Genomic DNA, 7749 nt, shown 5'->3' with positions numbered 1-7749 from the left:
CCACTGCATATATGCAATCGAAACAAAAAGTACAAGTTATGAAAAAAATGCTTGGGGACTTCTTTACTATAAGGAAAAAATTAACTATCTTGCACACTGACCATCATAAATTGCAAAGTCAGCATTTTATATTGCTAATTTTATTAACTTTTTAAAACACAACTATAGTTGAATATTACAACAAAAACAGTAACTAGTAGTGAGTGTGTTATGATGACTGTAGTTCTTCTCTCATTCACTATTGCATACAAAAGTCAGCATGACAATGAAGAGTATTCACTGACCCCCTCATTAAGAGGTTCAACACTAAACCCCACCTCTGGGATGATGCTCATCATCCTCACAAGCTTCTCCACTGTACTTTAGGCAGCTTCTTTCTTGAGATGGGTCAAAGTCCACCAGTTCTACCTGATTCATATCTTCAGTCTCCTCTACTTCCTTTCTTTCAGGCAGTAATTTCTCCAAAAGAGATAACTTGTCTGATGAAAGAAAGTCATTCTCTGGGAAGTTTACCTTAAATTCAGTTATTAGAATTCCTTTCTCATAAGGTGAGTGATAAATGGGCATACCTTCATTCAGTGCAGATTTGATATCTCCGTGTTTAACAATCTGACCAAGATGAGGAGTAACGACTATAGTTCTATTATCAAGAGTTGTTATTGGTTTCTGAAAGTTACCCAATGTTTCGACTGGACGTCCATACATGTGAAAAGGTCCTCACCACCTCATGTAAATATAGCCTTGTCCTTCTGATGCAAAACAATGATTAATATCTCCTGGCTCCTGGTGACCTTCACCATGCAATGTTATCTTCTGACCATCTTTCATGCCCCTTGTCAATATGAACCTCCAGAATCTTCTTCTCTCGAACAATTTTCCTCCCTTTACAGATTTTACATCTATCTTTAGGGCTGATTCTTTCCCCATACCCTTGGCATTCCATGCAAACTGATTGAATTTCCAGGTCCTATCTGATTAATTCTTATTTGCGTTCCAGTACCTCTGCAAGTGGGACAGCATTTTACAACTCCTTTCTTACCACTTCGAACTTCACTTACCATATTTCCCCGTGTATAAGACGCACCTTAATTTTGGGGGCCGAAATTTGAAAAAAAATGTATTACACAAAGTTATTAAACTCAAGTTTTATTCATCTGCACATAGCTTTCAGGCATCTTTTGGGCAAGTCTGGTGCATGTACGCATGCTCAGTCCATTCCACTTCATGAACCTGAAGCACCAATTGTGTCCTCCTTTGAAATCAGTAACTTCTTTTTCATCAGCAATTCTTCTTGCCTCATGCTGAACCATCTTTGCGGACACAGGAATTCCAATTGCCCTTTGGTCTTCAATCCATATCTTCAACTCCCTCTCTAAATCAGGCCATTTTACTGACTTGCCTCTCATGGCCGCCTTCTGCCGTGGCATTTTCAGTAGGGTTTCTTCTTCCCGTAGCCAGTCTTGGATTGTTTTCTCAGTTGGAAGAGGACGAAACTTACGTTCATCAGCACGATTTCCATTCACTTTTGCAAACTGGATCACTTTTAACTTGAATTCAGCACTGCACAAAAATCTTTTCTGAGCCATTTCTGGGCAGAACATGGCAAAACATAACCTAATATACTGGTAACAAATGCAAAAAAATGAGCACAAAGACAACAAGTGCAAAAAAGCAGGAAACGCAAGTAAAAAATCTACAACCACTGTATAAGATGCACCCAGTTTTTAGACCCCAAATTTTTCGGAAAAGGGTGCATTTTATACATGGGGAAACATGGTAAATTACAAATTCTTTTGCAAAGCCGGTTTTATAAATCTTCCAAGGTCACTGACAACACATGAACAATATTTTTACCTCTCTGTTCCCTTTGCATTCTTCCACCTCCTCCAAACAACATATCAAAGATATCCATTGGAGAACCAAAACCACCACCAGAACCACCCTCTTTGATGGCTTGTTCACCTTTATCATACAAATCTCTTTTCTTTGCATCAGAAAGCACTTCCTAAGCTTGAGAAATCTGCTTGAACTTTTCTCCTTCATTTGGATTCTTATCTGAGTGACATTTTAAGCCTAGTTTTCTATATGCATGGGAGGCATTGGGTTTTACCCCCATAACATCATAGTAAGTCTTTTCCTTCACCATTTTTTATAGCTGGGGAGCAACACTCACAGTATGCCCGCGTCGAAATGCTCACGTCCAGGATGGGGTGAGAGGGGACCGCCCAGGAGCCGGTTGGGATGTTGGGGGATCGAGGGGAAGAAAGAGAAGATTGGAGGAGGAGGGCACGAGTTCTGGGGTGCGAGTTCTTCGGGCAGCTGCTGCCCTCCACTTCTTGCCGAGTTTTCTGGAAAGTTCTCTATATTTTTCTTTATAAAATAGTAAGCTGCATGAAATGGAAACTCACTGTTTTAAGTATGATTTACTTTTTCTTTGTATTCTGCTGCATACATGGAAATGCTCTTTTTGTTCAGAGTAATGAAATGATAAAGTAATGGTCAAGTTCCACAAAAATTTATTGATGGAGTTCTCAAGGATGTCTTTGGCCAGACTCTTCTATCAGAAACCACTAAGTGATCTGGCTGCTGGGAGTTCCCAGGAGCAGCATCAGTCTCCTGAACTGTCTTCTCTAACAATGATTCAGGTCATCCATCTGCCCTCCAGCCAGAAGACTAAAAGAGCCAAATAATTCCAAAAACAGAAGGGTTTTAAGAATGACTACAACACACTACAGAACACTCTCTGAGAGGCTTTGGGAATAGGAATAGACAAAGTGGCTCCAGGAAGAAGGGCCAATCTCAGTTGCAAGGGAATTCTCTCAGGTAGAAGACAGAACTGCACTGGTTGTGGCATTGATATCATAATGCTCAGAATTCTTGAAATGTGTATCTGGCAGATATTCTTTTTTAGTTTCATTCTTCTGGGCTGCTATAGAACTGGAGTGCCATAAAATCCTGCCTTCTCACCTGGTAGCATTTTTCTGGAGTTGAATCTACATGTTTTTCCTCTGTCTTCATTTTTTCTTTACCTTAACTTGTTTTTGAACATGGTTATTTGTGCCCTCTCCAAGACGGTTTTAATCTCAATGGATAAATGGAGAGTGGGGGTAGGAAGTTAACAAAGATGGTAATAATGTAAACTACAGAGCTCCCATCCTTAAACACAGTAGGACGGGAGCCATCCTGCCTATGGTCATGTCATTTAAAATTGTAGCGTAAGAAGGGCAGACAGTATCTAAGGTGTTCTATTTAAATCAGGCCCTGTTGAAAGTTGAGTTGTGTTCAGTTAGCTGTCCTATCCTCTTCCCCAAACTGAAGGTCAAGACTGACAAGTGGTTGAAGAGAACTGTTATGATTCTAACACTAATTCCATGTTTCCCCCAATGAGTTACTGATTTGGTTCAATTTTAGAAACTGATTAGTTAGTAAAAATTGAGAACTATAAACAATTAAGAGTGATCATTTATGCACTCAGATTTGTATCCCTTGACCAGAGACATGGGACAGGTGGCAGATATAGTTCTAGCCTGAAACTCCTCTTAAAGACTTAAGAAGAGATTGCCCAATATCAGCTGTCCTGGACATGGCCTTCCTCTCCTCAGCTAGCAGGCAGGGATGCAAGCATAGCCTTTGACTCTCTTTCTCCTTCCCAGCAGTGGGTCAGACCTCAGAGTATATATATACTCATGTATACATATGTACATATAGACATATATACACACACAAATACATATATACATGCTACCTATAAGCCAAATCTATACATTTAGACAATCTACATATATCTTACATATCTATTTCTTCTGTAAATTTTATAAAAAGTTTAATTAATGCTCTCTTATTTCTATTTCTAACTCAGCCTCTCCCCCACAGAAACCCATCTTTATAACAAATAAGTACAGTCAAACAAAACAAATCAATACTTTGGCCATATCAAAAATTGTATTACTTATTACACATCTCCAGTCAAGATGGGGGCGGGGGGAGGAAGCACCACTATGCTTCATCTTCAGTCCTTTGTAGTTACAACTGGTCACTGCTTTGATCAGTTGTGAAGTCTTTCAAAGTCGTTTTCCTTTACATTTTTGTAGTCAGTGTAAATTATCCTCCTAATTCTACTCATTTCACTTTTCATCAGTCCGCATAGGTCTTCCCATGTTTCTCTAAACCCATCATCATGTTCATTATTTCTTAGAGTTCACTCAATAATGTTCTATTACATTCATACAGCACAATTTGTTCAGCCATTCTTCAAATAGGCACACGCTTGTTTCCAGTTATTTGTGACTACAAAAAGTTAGGGAGAGGGACTAGACCTGTGATTTTAATGATACTGGGAACTTCCAGGCAAGGAAACTTCTTGTACCGGTGTAAGTCAGCATCTCTTCTGCAATTTATAATCTTTAAGAATTGGCTAGCACACTAGGAGGCTAAGTGACTTGTCCAAGGTCACGAAACCAATATGTGTTAGCAGTGGAAGTTAACCCTGGCTTTGGAGCCAACTTGCTATATGCCATACTGCCTTTCTTCTATAAAATGTGCTTCTTGAAATATACTAACACATAGGCTTCATTGATCTCACATATGCCTTGTGTTAGCATGTGTGTGTGTGTATACACACACACACACACACACACACACACACACATATACACATACGTGTGTGTAGATGGACAGATATGCCTTATAGCCGTTTGTGTTGTTACCATAGTACAGATAGATTTGTTTTCTAATCTACTTTCCTTTGTAACTAATCCTCCATATTACCAAGGATAAGACACCTAGATAAGATTGAGGGTCCGACCTTTGGCCAAGAACGTAGGAAAACTAACTGGCCCGCATGAGTATCAAATCTGTATCCTCAACCTTATTATTAGCATCTTGTCCAAACTTATTTAGCAGTGAGCTAATGGGTAGGAATAGGTATGCCACAAGGGGAAGGAGAATTGACCTTGTGGGTAGAACAGAGACTTGTTGGTGTGGTTATGTAGTGTTCAACTCTCCATGACCCCATTTGGGGTTTTCTTGACAAAGATACCATAATGGTTTGCCTCATTTTAGAGATGAGAAACTGAGGATAACAGGGTTAAGTGACTTGTCCAGGGTCACACAGCCAGTATGTTGTCTGAACTTGGATTTGAACTCAGGTCCTCCTGATTCCAACTGTGCTACTTAGCTGCCCAGAACAGAGATAGAGGAAGTCAGAAAAACTTAAAGTTCTGGCTCTGCAAATTACTTGTTGGATAGCTCTGTATAAGACATTTAACTTCTCCATTTTTTCAGCTATAAAGTAAAACTGACAGTAACACTGACCTTTCTTCTAAAAGTAATTCTACTCTACACTTATATAGTATTTATTACATAGGAAAAACTTAGATACTTAGATAGTAATTTGCATTATTCATAGGCATAATGGATTTGGAATGTTTCCCATGTAAAATTTAAGTGAGTAAACAACATTCTTGTGGGTTATTTGAGCTCAATTTGGGTACCAAATTCAGCATAGATAACAAATTTGTTATATAACAGAAATATTTATTTCCAAGAATACAGAAAAGCCAAAAAATAAAACCCCTACGTATTTCTGAAGGGTAAAGAAAAGCAAAATTAGACCGTTTGCTACACCTATATTTATGTGTTTAGACTGCAGTTTGATTCAGAGAAGAGCCAATGCTTTTCTTTCTTCCATTTAAGCAGGTCCATCAAAATCATCTACAGAGGTTTATCTAAAGGGGCTGAAAACAGACGAGCATTGCTGCCACGTGGCCCAGTTGGTTCCATGGAACAGAATAGAGTAGGATGGAGGCTATGCCTGTAAGGCAGAAATATCAGGTCACAGTGGGGAAGAATTGCTGACCATCATGAATTTCCTCAAAGGATCCAGATGCAAGACAGACTGTTTTACTGCACTTCTGCCTCCTGCTAAGTCCTGAGCCGGCCAGCACTGACTCCCTAAAGCTTATCTATAAGTTGTCAATAATTGTCACAGGCGTTTCTTCCAGAGATGAGTCAGCATCAAGCTTGATTCTGGGTGTGAGGATAAGGGCGAAGGGTTGCCAAGAGTGCCGATTCAGACACAGGTCAGCAAAATAATAGTTTGGTACAATAACAACAGCTATAACTCATTTTGCAGACAGCATTTTAAGGTTTCCAAAGCATTTTCCATGAATTATCTCATTCGATCCTCACACCAGCCATATGAGTTAGGTCTTACTATTATCTCCCTTTTACAGATGAGTAAATTGAGACTCAGAGAGGTAAGAGACTTGCCCAGAGTCACAGAATTGGTAAGCATCAGAAGAATCCGAACCAACATCTACCTGGCTCCAACTCAATCTAATCAATGACATTGGTAAAGTACTTTTTAAGGTTTATGAATTATTTATTTTGATCCTCACAATATCCCTATGAGCTTTTACTGCATGAATTTTTCAGAAGAGAAAAATGAAACACAGAGAGGTTTAGTGTCTTGCTCGTGGTTATAAAGCTAGTGTGAGAGGCGACATTGAAAGTCAGGTGCAGTGTTCCAAATCCAGTGTTCTTTCTGTTACACCAGATTGAGGGGCAATCAAAGCTGACTCTTGAAATGTCAAGCCACTACTCCGCATGCATGTATTGTAAAATGGAGGGTGCCTTGCCAACCCTGGGGCTCCTTGTTTGTGTGATAAATTTTGGTCACTTCATAGCTTTTTCTAAGCCTAATATGCAATGTATTACATATGCAATGTGTCAGTTTTGACACTAGGTGGCACGCATGTACCATTGGATATTGCTTTGCTCCCTACAAAAAACTTGTCAAGAAAGTTACCATGCACCACCATATAATCCTATCACTGTCACCACAGCCCACCTTTCAAATTTGGTTGAAGTTTCTTTGCTGTGGAGCCAAAAAATTATAAAGGAAGAGAGGATGTGAAAGGTTGGCATTATTACTTTGTCAGTCAATCAACAAGCATTTATTAAGCACTTAGTGTTTGCCAGGCACTGTGCTAAGTATTGGGATACAAAGAAAGGTACATGCTTTCAGGGAGCACACATTCTAATTGGAGACTCAATGTGTAAATAACGTATATATCAAATCAGCGTAAATGGTGGGGTAGATCTTACTAGAGGAGAGACCAAGAACAGCCTCTTCTTCTTGGAGGCAATTGAGTTAAGTGACTTAGTGTCACATAGTTAATGTCTGATGTTGGATTTGAACTCAGGTCCTTCTGCCCCTAGGGCTGGTGCTCTATCCACTGTGCCACCTAGCTGCCCCCAGGAAAGGCCTCTTGTGGAAAGTGGGATTTGAGTAAAGTCCTGAAGGAAGCCAGGGAACCAAAGGAGGAAGTGAAGAGGGAAAGCACTTCAAACATGGAGGACAATAAGTGAAAAACCAGTTTAGAGATGTCGTGCCCTGTGGGAGGCACATCAAGGCTAGTTTCTCTAGATCTTAACATGAAGAAGAATAAAGAGTAAGACAATTGTAAAGGTAGGAAGGAGCCAAGTTGTTAAGGGGTTTAAGACCCAAAGAGAGGATTTTATACATGATCCTGGAGGTAATAGGGAGCCACTGAAGGTTATTGAAAAAGTAGGGAGTGACATGGTCAGACATGTGACTAGTGTTGCTATGGTAGGCATGGGCTGGGTGATGAAGATAACTCAAAAGTGGCCCAGATTCTTTGGCCTCAGTTGACTGCCTTCAAACAATTTAAGACAAATGAGAGCATAGCCTATTTTTAAAGGCCCCTATACGCCACCCTTGGAACT

At 39.8% G+C, this 7749-nt stretch overlaps 1 pseudogene; it reads right to left on the bottom strand.

The window, feature by feature from the left end:
* Positions 1–291: 291 nt before the first annotated feature.
* Positions 292–2146, bottom strand: LOC118858384 (annotated as a pseudogene).
* Positions 2147–7749: the final 5603 nt, after the last annotated feature.

This window comes from Trichosurus vulpecula, chromosome 7 (genome assembly GCF_011100635.1).
Source record: "Trichosurus vulpecula isolate mTriVul1 chromosome 7, mTriVul1.pri, whole genome shotgun sequence".
In the NCBI taxonomy this organism is placed as follows: domain Eukaryota; kingdom Metazoa; phylum Chordata; class Mammalia; order Diprotodontia; family Phalangeridae; genus Trichosurus; species Trichosurus vulpecula.
This window is presented reverse-complemented; position numbering and strand designations above follow the sequence as displayed.